Consider the following 14,366-nt stretch of genomic DNA (forward strand, 5'->3'; position numbering starts at 1 on the left):
GAAAATTGTTGGCATTCATTAACTATAGGTAAAACTTAGTTTTGTTTTGTTTTGTTTTTCCCACATTTTCCAAAAATCATGACCCTTGGAACACATTGCCAGGTCCTCTTTAAGGGAATTGGTTTATACTTATTTTCATGATAATGTTACTTCCACTGTTATTTCACACATATTTGATCAAAAAAAAAAATTTTTTTTGAGATAGAAACCATTTTAATCTCATTTTACAAAAAGGAAAACTGAGAAAGAAAATGATGAATAAACTTTCCCAAGATGATAGCTAGAACACAGGCAATTTGAGTCAGAAGTTTTCCCTCTTATGCCTCTCAGGCATTTTTATTTGGATAGGGAAAAGTGACCTTAGAACCTGTCAGTGATTATGATTGATTTTGCATCTGATCAACTTACTCAGTGCTTGTGTTAAGTTTCACTTAGATTTTTATTCTCTTCACTCACACAAAACTGAATGGTGGAAGTGTAAGGCCTGAACGTGGCCTCATCCTAGGCAGTCTTTTTATCACTAACGTGATAAAACCTAGGAGAGTGACAGACACAAAGCTAATTCAGTGAATATCAGAATATAAGTTAAGATGGATTTTGTTGTATAGCAATGAAAATAAAGGATTTACAGCTACATGCATCAAAATAAACCAAAAAAAGATATATTCATTATTAAAAAGAAGTTTCTGAAGTTTGTACACAGTATTATTTCATTTATATAAAGTTCAAAATATATGTTGTGGATATGTATGTATATATATGTGAATATGTGTGAAGAAAGCAAGAAAATAAAAATGATAATCATAAAATTCAAAATAGTGGTAACTTTAGGTGATATGGTTTATAAGGTCAGGGGAATAGAACCATAGAAAGACACAAAGGGAACTACAAAGATATTGATGATATTTATTTTATTGTTCTTGTTATGCCTTAGAATAGGACTGAATATCTCATATCTTAGCTAAAATATTTAATTAAATCAACACCTTTTAATAGAATCTGAAATAACCAGGTATGTAGTGCAATAGTTTCAGACTGGGGAAGACCAAGCCAAGAAAATGTAGATAGGAGTAGAAAAATTGGGCAAAAATTGCATTCTCTGTGCCCAGGGAGGCTGCTCTTTATGGACTGTATCAGTGAACATTCTGCATATTGCTTCTGGTTGCTTTTAACTAATATGAGGTATCAACAAAAGATCAGAAGGCAGTGAATTGACTTGAAAAAAAAGTGTTCAAGCTGGACATTGTTATTCTGCAGATGCCTTCATGGACAAGCACATCTAAATGTAGGTCAGAATTTGAGAGTGTGGACTCATTGAAAAGACCAAGTGAGGTAAAAACATCAATGGCCAGTGTCCATGTTGAGTCAAATATTCTCAATTCAGAATGAAATAATAATGGCTCTATGATTAGCACTGTCTGAGTGGCAAGTGTTTGAGGGCAAAATAGAGAGTTAGGGGGTTGATACTGCAATGTTTGGCAGCATTTCAGTCCTTTTCAGCAGATATATGTTAAACTTTTACTGTAGGTTACAAATTGTACTGGGCCTTGTACTAAGATATTAAAGAAACAGTTACATAGATCCTGTGATTTTGAAGAGCATGAATTCTCTCATCCTTCAGAAAACATGCCTTATAGAAGATGGAGAACATGATAATAATCTAATTTCTGAAACATTGCGGTGGATAAAGAAAACTGGTTTCGTAAAATTGAGTTATGGGCCAGAAATCTCAATTACAGGAGAGCTATTATTAAAAATTCAGCAACTGAAGACTTGGAATTTAAGGTAGAATTCTATTTACTGGTGAAATAGAGTGAAAAGATTAGAGAATGGAACAACAGCAATATGATAATTGCCAAAGAAAAGCCTCAATACTGAGTTCATAAGCTCAAGGCTAAAGGTTGATTTTGTCTAGGATTAAAACAAAGTAGAATAGGTTGTGATAAAAGACATGTAGGAATGAAGTGGTTTTCATTGCTAAGATTAATTATACATACACATACATATACATGTGTGTGAGTATGAGTGTGTGTGTGTTCTGTGTATAGTACTGAGGGTAGGAGCAGGAAGGTTGAGAGACTGTTACAACAGTGGATGAAAACCAACTTTGTTTAGAAACATGTAAAACTTTCAATTTCAGTTGATAAAACTCAATTTTATAGGTGTTAGAAGTGAGAAGGTCTGCTTAGCAATATTTCATCTAAAATAAGCTGGATATTTTAAGAGGACCACAAGTTCAAAACAGTACTTTACAGAATGATATTAGGTTCACAGTATCAGTAGTCACATTGCCTCTGTGATTCATAGACTTTTGTCCTTATGACTATTAAAATAGGAACCTTTATTGTTTATTGATTTTGGTATATTAAATATTCATCTTTTCAGTGGTCTGTGAGGCCTTTATAAAAATCTAACACAGTATCTAATACATAATGTGCTAACATTTCATTTGCACTTTCTTGCTCTGTGCCCAGGGAGGCTTCTCTTTATGGACTGTACGGTGAGCATTCTGCTTCTGGCTTCTGGTTGCATTTAACTAATATTAAAATGAGAAGATCAGAAGGCAGTAAAATAGTATGATCAGGGCATTTAATTTCTTAACTCCCTCAAGATGGGTCACTTGATCTCTATCAAAAACAGCTCCTGACAAGCAACCATCTTCTATAAGTGTAACTGTACACACTGAGTAATCTCTCTCCCCTCTTACCCTTTAGGCCTAAGGGAGATTATGAGGGCTTTTCTGCTTTAAGCCCCATAGTTCTTCACCCATTTTTGGTTTTCCAAAACTCTGTTCACAGTGTGTAATAGTCCCTTTATTAAACCCTCCTGAATGACGCATTTAAAGTGAAAACAAATTCTTTCCAGAACTCTAGTTTGTTACACAAAACACACAAAAGTTATATGAATAAAGTTTGTTTTTCAGATTGAATGAGATAGCAGTCCTAATTTATTTGTGTTGACTCAAATAAAATCACCTGAGATTAATTTCAACAAGAACAATGTATAACGTTGTGGACGAAAGCACAGACTCCAGAATTCCTGGAGGCAAAATGTTTTTAGTGACCAGAATTATCCAGTGATAAAAATAGCGACGACTTGATATAATGTATATCCTTTCACTGGAAATGTGCAAGCAGAGGCCCAACCACTACTGTCAAGGCTGTTAGAGAAACAGTTCCATATTAGATACAAGTTGAACTTTATGAGTTCTCAGGTATCATTACTCTGAAGATTTTTGTTTGTTTGTTTGTTTTAAAGGATCGTTTATGCTTCTAGAACCGATTGAGAGAAAATGCTCCTAATAACTCTAATCATGACATATAAATTAAGCCTTTTGAGTATGAAAATCCAATTCCCAGAGTATACATTTGCAAAGTTAGGGATATTGCAATACCTCATTCTTTTCCATATCATTTTTATTCTCTCTAAAAAAAATTAAGTGGATTATATCACATTTTATTAAAAGAGTATACAGACCAAGATTTTTAGAACTTGCAGGTAAAAGGGAGAGAAGAAACCTAATGTCTTTGTCACACTATTATGAAGTCAATAATTTTATATCTTGTTTTTGTATATTTATCAGATTGATAGTGGTTTTATACAATTTGGATTTTAATTGCATATGTTTTTTTTTTCTTTTCTTTAAAATATGGACTTATTTGGCCTTGTATCTAACTGTTTTGTACTCCATGTGCCAAATCCAAGAAACATAGAATGCAACATATGTTTTGAACAAGTGTATTGATACCTAATGATTTAGGAAGGAAACTTGCCTTATTTTACTGTCAAAAGCAGCATTCTTTTTCTGGGTTTATGAAGTGAAATTATGCAAGAATTCAATATCACCTAAGTCACTGAGGCATGCTGCCTTCAAGTTGAAAATCATATTTTACACGATGGCACTTTCTTTCAAAAAATGAGAAAACATTGAACTTGCCTTAGATTATGGGGAAAGTCATGAGAAATGCTTTCAGTGAAAGGGATCATGGTCTGTCTAGTTGCAGTTATAAAACCTAGCAACCTCCTAACTACTCCAAGTGTCAAAAATCAAGAGAAAGTTAATAGCTGTACTTCTGAAAATATAGTAAACTTTCTCACTGTAGTTCTCCACCTTCATGAAACTCAGGTCTAAGAAATCGAGAACTATAATTTTTTTTTTTTAAACTAAAGTATCTCCTTTCATTATTTAACTCAAAGGCCCTTAAAAGACAGTCTTGTGTGATATGTTCTCTGTGAGTGCTAATTTATGATTGGCCTTTTGATGGAAAGCTGTCAGGTGGCCTTCTTCTCCTTACTTTGTCTACATTGATTTATTGGAAGGAGAAAGATGCAATTGCAGTGGCAACTTTTTCCATTTAGGCTTCACAGATATAGTGCACAATTTCCAATGATTAAACAGAATGCAGCTGACAGACTGCTAGCCGGCAGGCTTTCATTACTGAATCATGGAGAGGAGATGACACAATTTTTAATGCCACTGGCTTTTCCTTTTTCGGATATTTAGGTTGCAAGTGAGTACAGTTTTGGCAGCTCCAACTTTGTCTCCATTTGGACATATGAAAATCTTCTAATTTGGCACCTCAAATGTCTAACTTTGATTGGCAGCTGTAGTTTCAGAGTGATGGATGATCAAAATGACAGGTCCATTATAAGTCAAGCGTGTTTGGAGAGATATGCAGAGAAAACTTCAAATACTTTTACAAACTCTACCTGACACTTGCTGAGAATAAATATTGTGTTTAATCATTTTTCATAGAAGACAATGGGTCAGACAGATTTTAACATAGATAACCAGTGTGAGATTAACCATAGACCTTATCTCTACCCATAGCCCACAGTCTATTTGTGTTTCTTCCTAAGTATTTTTAGTTATGGGCAGAACCAACAATGGTCTTGGCCTAAGATGGCGAAAGGCAGAATTTAGGGCCACACATTATGACAATTCAATTTGATTTGACTCAAATCTAGTCAATGCAACATAGACCAGGATCATGGGAATTGAATTCAAGGAAATTGATCCCAGGGTTCATGTTGCTGCCTTGATCTCCATTGTTCAACAAGCTTACACTACAAAATTTTAGATATCTAACTTTAAGAGGCTTTGCTTGAAAATTAGAAGTAATATTATTGACTATTTCCAGCTGTTAAATGATTTTCTCAGCCAAGCAGTCACCCACAGAGATCCTAAGCAAGTGGGCCTTATTCTTTTTTGCATGAGGGTAGGAATATTGAAAGATCATTGAAAACCATTTTTAAATGCACACGGTTTTAGAAATTATAATGTAACAATATTATTCAACTCAGACTTTCTAGGAACCTGCTATATGCTACATCTTTTCTATCCTCTTTTCAGGATTCCTGATTGATATAGGCTCAGGGAGAAAATGTCATTACTTTCCAGCACTTCTTTCAATTGGAGAAGGCCAAATTCCTGTACTTTGATTAAAGATAACTGAATCTATAAATATTCATGGGAGGAATTAAACATTATATTGCTCCCAAGTGTTAGCTACTACAATTAGCACCGTTTTTGTACAAAAGGTTGATTCTGAGTTTTGTTTATTTTAGAAATTGTTTTCAAAGTATTTCTTTTATAATAATACTGTTTTTTATTTCTAATTAATTTTACAAAATAATTCAACTCAGCCTTTCTAGTATTCTATTATGTGCAAATTCTCTGTTAGAATTTAGTAAATACTAGAAATAATTCTAGGTATGAAAGATACAAGAGTAAAGTTTTTCTTAAATGAGCTTCCATTCTAAAGTATTCTGTTTTTGTAATGGAAATGCTAGAAATTATAATAGAATACTTGGAGAGAGAGAGAGGTGGAAAAAGAGAGATTACAGGGGTCTCTCTATATTGGGATGGTAGACAATAGTTGATTAAGTCTTGCCAATTTCCTACTGCTACCACTAATCAGATCTTTGGCATTTTTCCCTGGGTTTATGGCATTTATGGTATATTCTCTGCTGTTAAAACAACTCGCCTTGAGTTTGGTCTTTCTAAATGCCACCGTAACTTCTAAATGGTGTGAAAATAATGTACATATGAGACAAAGATTAGTTACAGATTAACAAATTTAGTACAAATTAACAAATTAATTTCAACCAAAATGGTTTTGATTTTTAATCATAAACCCAAATTTTAATTCTGGCTCTACTCCCCCAAGTCAAGTGTGGTAGGTAGATTTCTAAAGATGGCATCTGCTAGATTCTTATTTCCTGGTTATTCAAACACTAAGTAGCCTAAGCATTATTGTGAAAGAGTTTCACAGAGGTAATTAAAATTTCAGTTCAGTTGACTTTAAAATATCAAGATTATTTTTGTAAGCCTGACCCCACTGGGTGAGCCTTTGAAAAGCAGAGAGATTTCTTTGGTTAGTGGCAAAAGAGGAAAGCAAGAAATTTGAAGCATGAGGTAGATTCAGCATGCCGTTATTGGCTTTGGATATGAAGGTGGACACACGCCAGTGATGTAACAATGCTAGAAGCTGAGAGTCTAGCTCAAAACCAGCAAGGAGACAAGCACCTTAGTTCTACAAACACGAAGAATTGAATCCTGCCAATAATTTCAATGAGCTTGAAAGCAAATTCTCCATCGGAATATTCAAGTAAGATCCCAGGCCATCCCATACCTGAGACAAAAAAAGAAAAAAATCCATTCGTAGCATACTAACCTTCTGACCTATAGAAGTTTGAGCTAATAAACAAGTGCTGTTTTAAGCCACTAAATTTGTATTATTTGTTATATGTCAGTAGAAAACTAATATTCCAGGAATCCTTATTAAATTAAACAAAAGTTCTAGGAGTTAGTTTCCTCAACTATAAAATAGAGGTTATTATAGTATATATAGGTTTATTATAGTATTTGAATAGGTGAGGAAAATGCATTGTACAGAGTAAAATATAATACAAAGGTTATTGTCATTAATAGACCTTGAGTAGGGCATAAATAATTGTATTCATAATCTAGCTTTGGATATAGTTGTTGCTAATTTTCACACTGCACAGTCCTATGTTCCATTCTATTCCTGTTCTGGGGTTCTTTTGTTCAGTGCTATAAGATTCCCATATGTCTCTTTTAGTCTTCCAATCGGAGTTGCTATTTCTTTAAGTGCCTAACAAGTATGTATGTTAAAAATTTTAATCTCCTTTTTGTTTTCTTCTTTAATAAAATTAATATTCTTTAATAAAATTGTATTCATTCCTATTTCTATTCATGTAGTTAAGGACATAGTCCTGGTTATCTGTATCTTCAACAGACAGATTATGTGACTATGGATAAATTAGTTTACCCATGAAGAATAGCATATTTATTCAGTAGAATTAGCCAAGTCTCCTTATATCTTTACATAGAAACCTACCATGCTCATAGCTGACTTTATGAAAACTGAATTTTCGCTATGAGTGAACATTTAAACTTTTCAAGGGTTTCTGGAAGTAGGTTACAAAAGAAAAAACTATGAGGAAGGGATGATAATTACCTGTTATAGGAAGGACTATATAGTTAAATCAATAACTTGAGTCCATGTGAAAAGTACATTTGGTAATCTTAGCAATGTTATTATTCTGCTATTTCATAAATATTATACTTATGCCTCACAAAACAGTGTACATGTTTTTATTATTATAAATGATGAATGAATATGCTTAGTATAAAATTGGAAAATTAGAAAGTTGTAAATATATGGATAAAACTATGTTTTGATTGAGCCAAAGTATTGATCTTGATCCGTGAAATGAAACAAAATTATTATCAAGATGGATCTCATTCAGGGTAGCCAGTTGACTTTATTGTTCATCAAGTGATTTTATTCATATGTATTATTTCTAGCAACATGAGACTAATATTACTAATTTAAAAGTAATGAGTCAGACTCTTCTCCCTAGAGGACACACAAATGGCCAACAAATATATGAAAAGATGCTCAACATCGCTAGCTATTAGGGAAATGCAAATCAAAACCACAATGAGATACCGCCTCACACCTGTTAGAATATCTATAATCAACAGAAGAAGTAATAACAAATGTTGGAGAGGATGCAGAGAAAAAGGAATCCTCATACACTGCTGGTGGGACTGAAAATTGGTACAGCCACTATGGAAAATAGTAGAGAGGTTCCTCAAAAAACTAAGAATTGATCTATCATATGATCTAGCAGTCCCTCTACTGGGTATTTAGCCCAATGACTTGAAAACCCATATCCCAAAAGATATTCGCACACCGATGTTCATAGCAGCACTATTCAGTGGCCAGGACATGGAAGCAACTAAAATGTCCTAGGATAGATGATTGGCTAAAAAAGCTGTAGTACATATATACAATGGAATATTACTCAGCCATAAGAAGAGATGAAATACTGCCATTTGTGACAACATAGATGGACCTCGAGATAATCATGCTAAGCAGAATAAGCCAGAAGAAAAAGTTGAATACCACATGATATCACTTATATGTGGGATATAAACCTAAAAGCAACAAATGAACAGGACAAACAGAGACTCAGGGACATGGACAATGGACTAGTGGTTACTAGAGGGTAGGGAGTGGGAGAGGAGGGAAGAGGTAAACAGGGTAAAGGGGGTCAAATACAGGAGGGTTGGGGGATGGTGAAGTGGGTAAGGGGGATTCAATACATGGTAGTTGAAGGAAACTGGACTCTGGGTGGTAATCACAGAATAGAATATATAGATGTCAAATTATAAAGTACACCCAAAAATTATATAATTGTATTACCCAATGTTACCCCAATAAACTTAAAAAAAATAAAAGTAATGTGTGCTAAACTTATATTTCAAATATAAATAATATATCAATTTCTAAATTATGAAATGAAAGTAATCCTCTAGGGAATGAGGAGCAAACATTGGACCATTTTTATTTTCTCTGCTTAAATCAATCTTGTATCTGTAAATTTAAATTGTCTCTAAATGAGAACAAAATATTTGAGTGCTTTTAAAATGTTAAATCTTAGCCTAAATATTCATATATATTCCCAAATATCATTTTATATTTTCAGAAACCTTGTATGAAGAGATAGAGATACACCTTCTACAGTTTTGTGACCTATAGGACTTTAAGACCTTTTAGAGATTGTAGTTATTCCACAAAGAAGCAGAAACATCAAGAATGCACAGACAGCTGGTCTGTACTATTTGCCAATTACTGTGTCTTAGATTGCTGTCTGGCCTTCATGTACTGCTTTGCTGTGCTTTGATAGTGTGACGGTTTTGAAAAAGTTGACCTAATAGTCAATTAAATTTTCAACTGTGAGAACTCATTGATTTGACGAACTTATATCATCGAGCTTAGTCTCTGATTTGTTTCACAGTTTCTCAGTGATTGACAATCACTAATTCCATGTATTATTAAATTCTCACTGTCTGCAGACTCAGCTTTCCAATTTGGAGGAGCCTAACTAACCCACAAAACCTAGGATCCAGGATTCTCTTGGTTGACATTAAATGGGAATGCATGATGATGATGTGAAAAATATGAAGACTAGACAGTAGTAGAAACATTTCTTTTTGAACATTTATGTAGTTCAGTGGGAAAAGGATATGCTAATCATTTCCTTGACATCATCCCACAATATATTCCCTTGTGTGGTTGAAATTATGTGGTGATTAATATTTTTAGTATTGTTTTAGTGTTTGCGTCTATCTGTTTTTCTGCTGCTGTTTATACAAATGAAACAAAGCATATGAAAATATATTCAAAACATCAATTGCTGATGACCCCGAAATTGCGAAAGGCAAAACTATATTTGATTATTCCAGAATATCACCTGCACTGACTGCTGTGGACCAGTCCTGAAGAAATATCACAAGAGTACTCCAATTACTGTCCATATTTCCTACTATTTGGAATATAAATGGCAGATTAATTACATCCATGAGAGCAGAAAGATGCCTTATATCTCTTTGTACTGTCCTTTCCTAGCTGAGTGGCTGCTTATATTTTAATTTAAATGAAGGGAAAACCTTCCAAATCTCAAAAAAATTCTCATTACATATGAATGTCACACATAACAAGAAACCAAAAAGTTCTCTCCTTGGCCATCATTATAGAATATATCAGCTCTGAATGGTTTCATGGACTGCATGTTCACATCACTTTTTTGTTGAATATTCATTGTCTGTGGTGTAATGAAATTAAAATTCTTTTCATAGGCTAGTAAAAACCAATCATATTTCTTTTTCCAGGATTTTATCAACCATTTGCTGCTTTCTCTGACTCATCTGTAACTTTTTATCTCACAAATGCCTAATTTACTCTGGGCTATCTTCCTCATGCCTTTGTTAATGGTGTTCCTTTGGTCTGTAGAGTCCTTCCTACATATATTTTGCCTATTTCTTCATGTGAAGATCTTAAACTACTATTTCAAGATCAAGCTTAAATACTACTACCCATCTGAAGCCTTCTTTAATCCCTCAGGACAGAATTTTTTGGGAGACCATATTATTTCTACAGGCATCCATCATGAAGATGATTCTGGATTACATACAGTTGTCCATTTTTCTGGCTCATTCATTAGAAGAAAAGTTATTTAGGTCAGAAGCTATGTTTTATTCATCTTGTATATACTTACCTTTATTAATTATTGTACCAAAAAAAACCTCATTCTGACAAAACATGACATCCCAATTTACAATGCATGGATAATACAGAGGTTTATTTCTCTTGTATGATATAGTCCAGCTGGCCAGATAGCTGTGCTCTGTGAAGCCGTTAGGGACCCAGGAATTTTTATTGTCTTCTTTTCCCCACTCCTTGGCTGAAGGTGGCTCCTGTTTTCTTTACTTTCTGCAGAAAGGGAAAAGAACAGTGCTGTTAAAGAAGCTTTAGTTTTATAGATGATCTGGAAGTTGTGTACAATTTACACTTAATAATGTATACGCACATCTATTGGTTTAAATTTGGTTTCAGGGCTGTACTCATCTACAATATAGGCTAGGAAATGGTGGTTAGGTGTTTAGGTGCCAAACAAAACCATGATGTGAGCAGTGGATTTTATTGCTAAAAGGAAGGACAGAATAATGGATACAGTGGAATGATTGGCCGTCTTTTTTGATGTACCTAAGTAGGGTATAATAGCATATAATAGGAGACCAATGATTGTTGTTGAATGAGTGAATGAGTGAATGGAATATATATGGAAATTGGAATAAAAAATGTTATAATTTCTAGATATTTAAAGGACTATTAACAAATAAGTATATTCTATACCTTAGAATTTGCAATATTTTACCTGAACACAATTATTACTATGATTCATTTCAATGGGACTCATTTTTATCTACCAAAGTCCTATTTGGTGCACAATAAGCTCTCTCAAAACCAAAAAGGTTAGTAAAACTAATTTTGTCCTATGTCAGAGTGACCTAGTTTTGACACTATATTGAATATTTCATAGCACTGTAGGTATTTTGTGTTTAGCATTTTGAATGTAATCTTAATTAACTTCCGTAGAAACTGAGAGTTACTCCATAGACAAAGTGAAGCCGAGATATGCTGCAAAAATCTATAGATTTCTAAAATCCAACTAATAAGTAATTTATATTCTCCTTCGAATCAACAGTGATTACATGACCTTAACTATGCATTAATTACATACATTAGTTGTAATGATCTAAGAATTTATAAATCCACTCTTATAAAAATAAGAATATCAAGAGTTGTCATCATTTGAGATATTCTTTTAAAATATCTCACCTTCCTGTCTTAATGGAGCCAAATGGGAAAATAAAGATAGATAATTAAATACATTTATTTTTGAAAGGGTTTATTGTTAAATAAGAAAACAAATCTACTTGTGTTTTACAACATCTGTAAACACTAGGTGGAGCTCTATTACTAATGCCAATACTAATACTAATGCATAATACATATGTATATGAGTGTGTTTGTGTGTCTTTGAAAACACATATACATACACATACTTAGTAAAGAAACTATCCTACAGATATTTTAAAAGTCAAAATGCAAATATGGTAGCTAGGTGTGATGTAGCATTGTTAGTTAAGCATCATTTCTTATTAAAAATTACATTAACAAGTGTCTTAGCTATTTTTCCATGCAACTCGCCCTCCTCAAATTTGTGATTGCTTATATGTGAAAATAAAAGAATATACTAGTGTAAAAGAATGACTTTTCTTTAAATCTCTGGATTATTTTATTGTCTAAAATGACCTGTATACTTTGAAGATACTGCAGGAGGACTTAAATAAAAATATTTGTAAAACATAATAGTACCTAGTAAGTAAAGACTTTTTATTCATATGCCAAGAAGCTGATTAAATAGAAAAAGAATTTTATATATTTTGTTACCCATGACATAATTTAAAACCAACAAAAAACTTTAATATTAACCTATAGAAAATTCCAGAATGGAAATGTTATGCCTTATACTTTGTTTGTTTGTTTGTTTGTTTGTTTCATAGCATACTATTAGTTAGCATTTTTCCTTTACAGAGATATTAAATGTTTATGAACAGAAATTCACCTCTCCATTTTGTTTGTTTGTTTTTAGAATTTTCTCTAAGTATGTTTCATCTACCTAATCAAATAGAAGAATACTGAGACAATTTTGGTGGTAGACTCAATTACATATTATCTGTCAAAAAAAAAAAAGGAGAGATTTTCTTTGTTTGTCAGCAATATCTAGTCTTCCTGGTGTCTGGATACAGATTACATTTTCCAACCTTTCTTGGCTAGACAGGTAATATGACTAACTTATTTTTATGGTGTATGTATGATGTGTGCATCTTCCATGTTGTGACCTTAAAGGAAAGTTGCGTGCCCTGCCCTGTTCCAGTCACCCTCATGGCTTCAGTGTAGATAAGCAAGCTGTGGCTAGAACAGAACCCCTGAGTGGCAGAAAGTAGAATAATAAGATAGAAGAAATTGTATTCCTGACACCATAAATCACCACACTTAGCCTGGATTACTTTTGATCAGGTGATAACCTAAGCTACTATTATTTCAAGTTTCTTCATTGAAACACTTTGATCAATATCCTATTATATGTTCCTTTCTTTTAGAAATGATTCCTAAATAATTTAGTTCTATTTTATAACATTCATTTTAGAATAAACAGATTGCATTTAGTGCTGATTATTTACTTTTCTAAGCTTATAGAACAAATGTAGAAGAAAAAAATCTCAGAGAACATTTAACTTAAATTATGGAGAAAGTTAATTTAAAAAAAAATGGAATTTGGTCTTTTTTAGTATGATTTTTTTTTTCTCACCAAGTAGATTAGAGAATAGAATTGGATATCAGTGAGAACTTGATTGATTATACTCTCCCATTAATTGTATGTGTTGAGGCAAATCAACTAGACTTTGAGTGCCTTAGTTTCCACATTTGCACATTGGAAACTAAGGCACAGACTATAGGCACTGAAAAAATATGAAACATCACAGTCATGATTTTCACCAATAATTTAAATTATTTATGTCATTACTATGGCTTAGAACCCATCCAATATCACAGATGACACCAAATTCTAGTCTCAAATCTCTTAAATATTGTTTCCTCTTAGCAATAAAAACAAAAGTCCAATCGACTTAGCTTATCCATTAAAATTATGATTGTGATAATCCTTAAAATATGGCTAGTTTAAGAGATTTAAATCTTTTCAATTGTAGAATCATACCACAGTTAAAATAATTCTGTCGGAATTCATAAAAATTATGTTCTGTTATTTCTCAATAACTGTAAGTAGTTATCTCTTTATAAAAATAAGTAAACAAAAATAAATAAGTAAAATCAACTTGAAGCCTACGTGGAAAAAAGTGCTGAGGCACAAGAATAAAAGGTTACAGATTAGAGATAAGTGTTTTCCTCTGAAGTACATATTTTGCTAGTAACTGAGAGTAGCCATAATATTTTATTTAAAAATAACAAAATGGACACTGAGTCTATGAAGAAAGATTAACATACATTCAGAAAATTGAACAAGTTAAGAATAAACTTTATAAAAAGAATTTCTTCTATAACTATTGAGTCAATAGTTATGATAAACCAAAAATTCTATAAAATCAAGAAAGTAATGAGACTACTATTATACTTTATGGAGAAAATAGCGAAAATAAAAATATTCTGTAAATAATAGAAAATAGTTTATTATTAGGTAAAAGGGAAAAAGCAAAAATTAAGTAACTTATCTTTCAACTCCCCCCAAAATAAGAAAAACTAAAACCCAGTTGATCCAAAGAAAGCAAAATTGACAAAATAATAAATATGAGGGTAGTGATAAATAAAATTTTAATCATATAAATAAACTAAGATATTAATTCCAGGTCTGATTTTTACAGAATATATATAATTTGCAGAATATATGTATATATATATTATAAT

Source organism: Pteropus alecto, unplaced genomic scaffold, assembly GCF_000325575.1.
Source record: "Pteropus alecto unplaced genomic scaffold, ASM32557v1 scaffold25, whole genome shotgun sequence".
Classification (NCBI taxonomy): domain Eukaryota; kingdom Metazoa; phylum Chordata; class Mammalia; order Chiroptera; family Pteropodidae; genus Pteropus; species Pteropus alecto.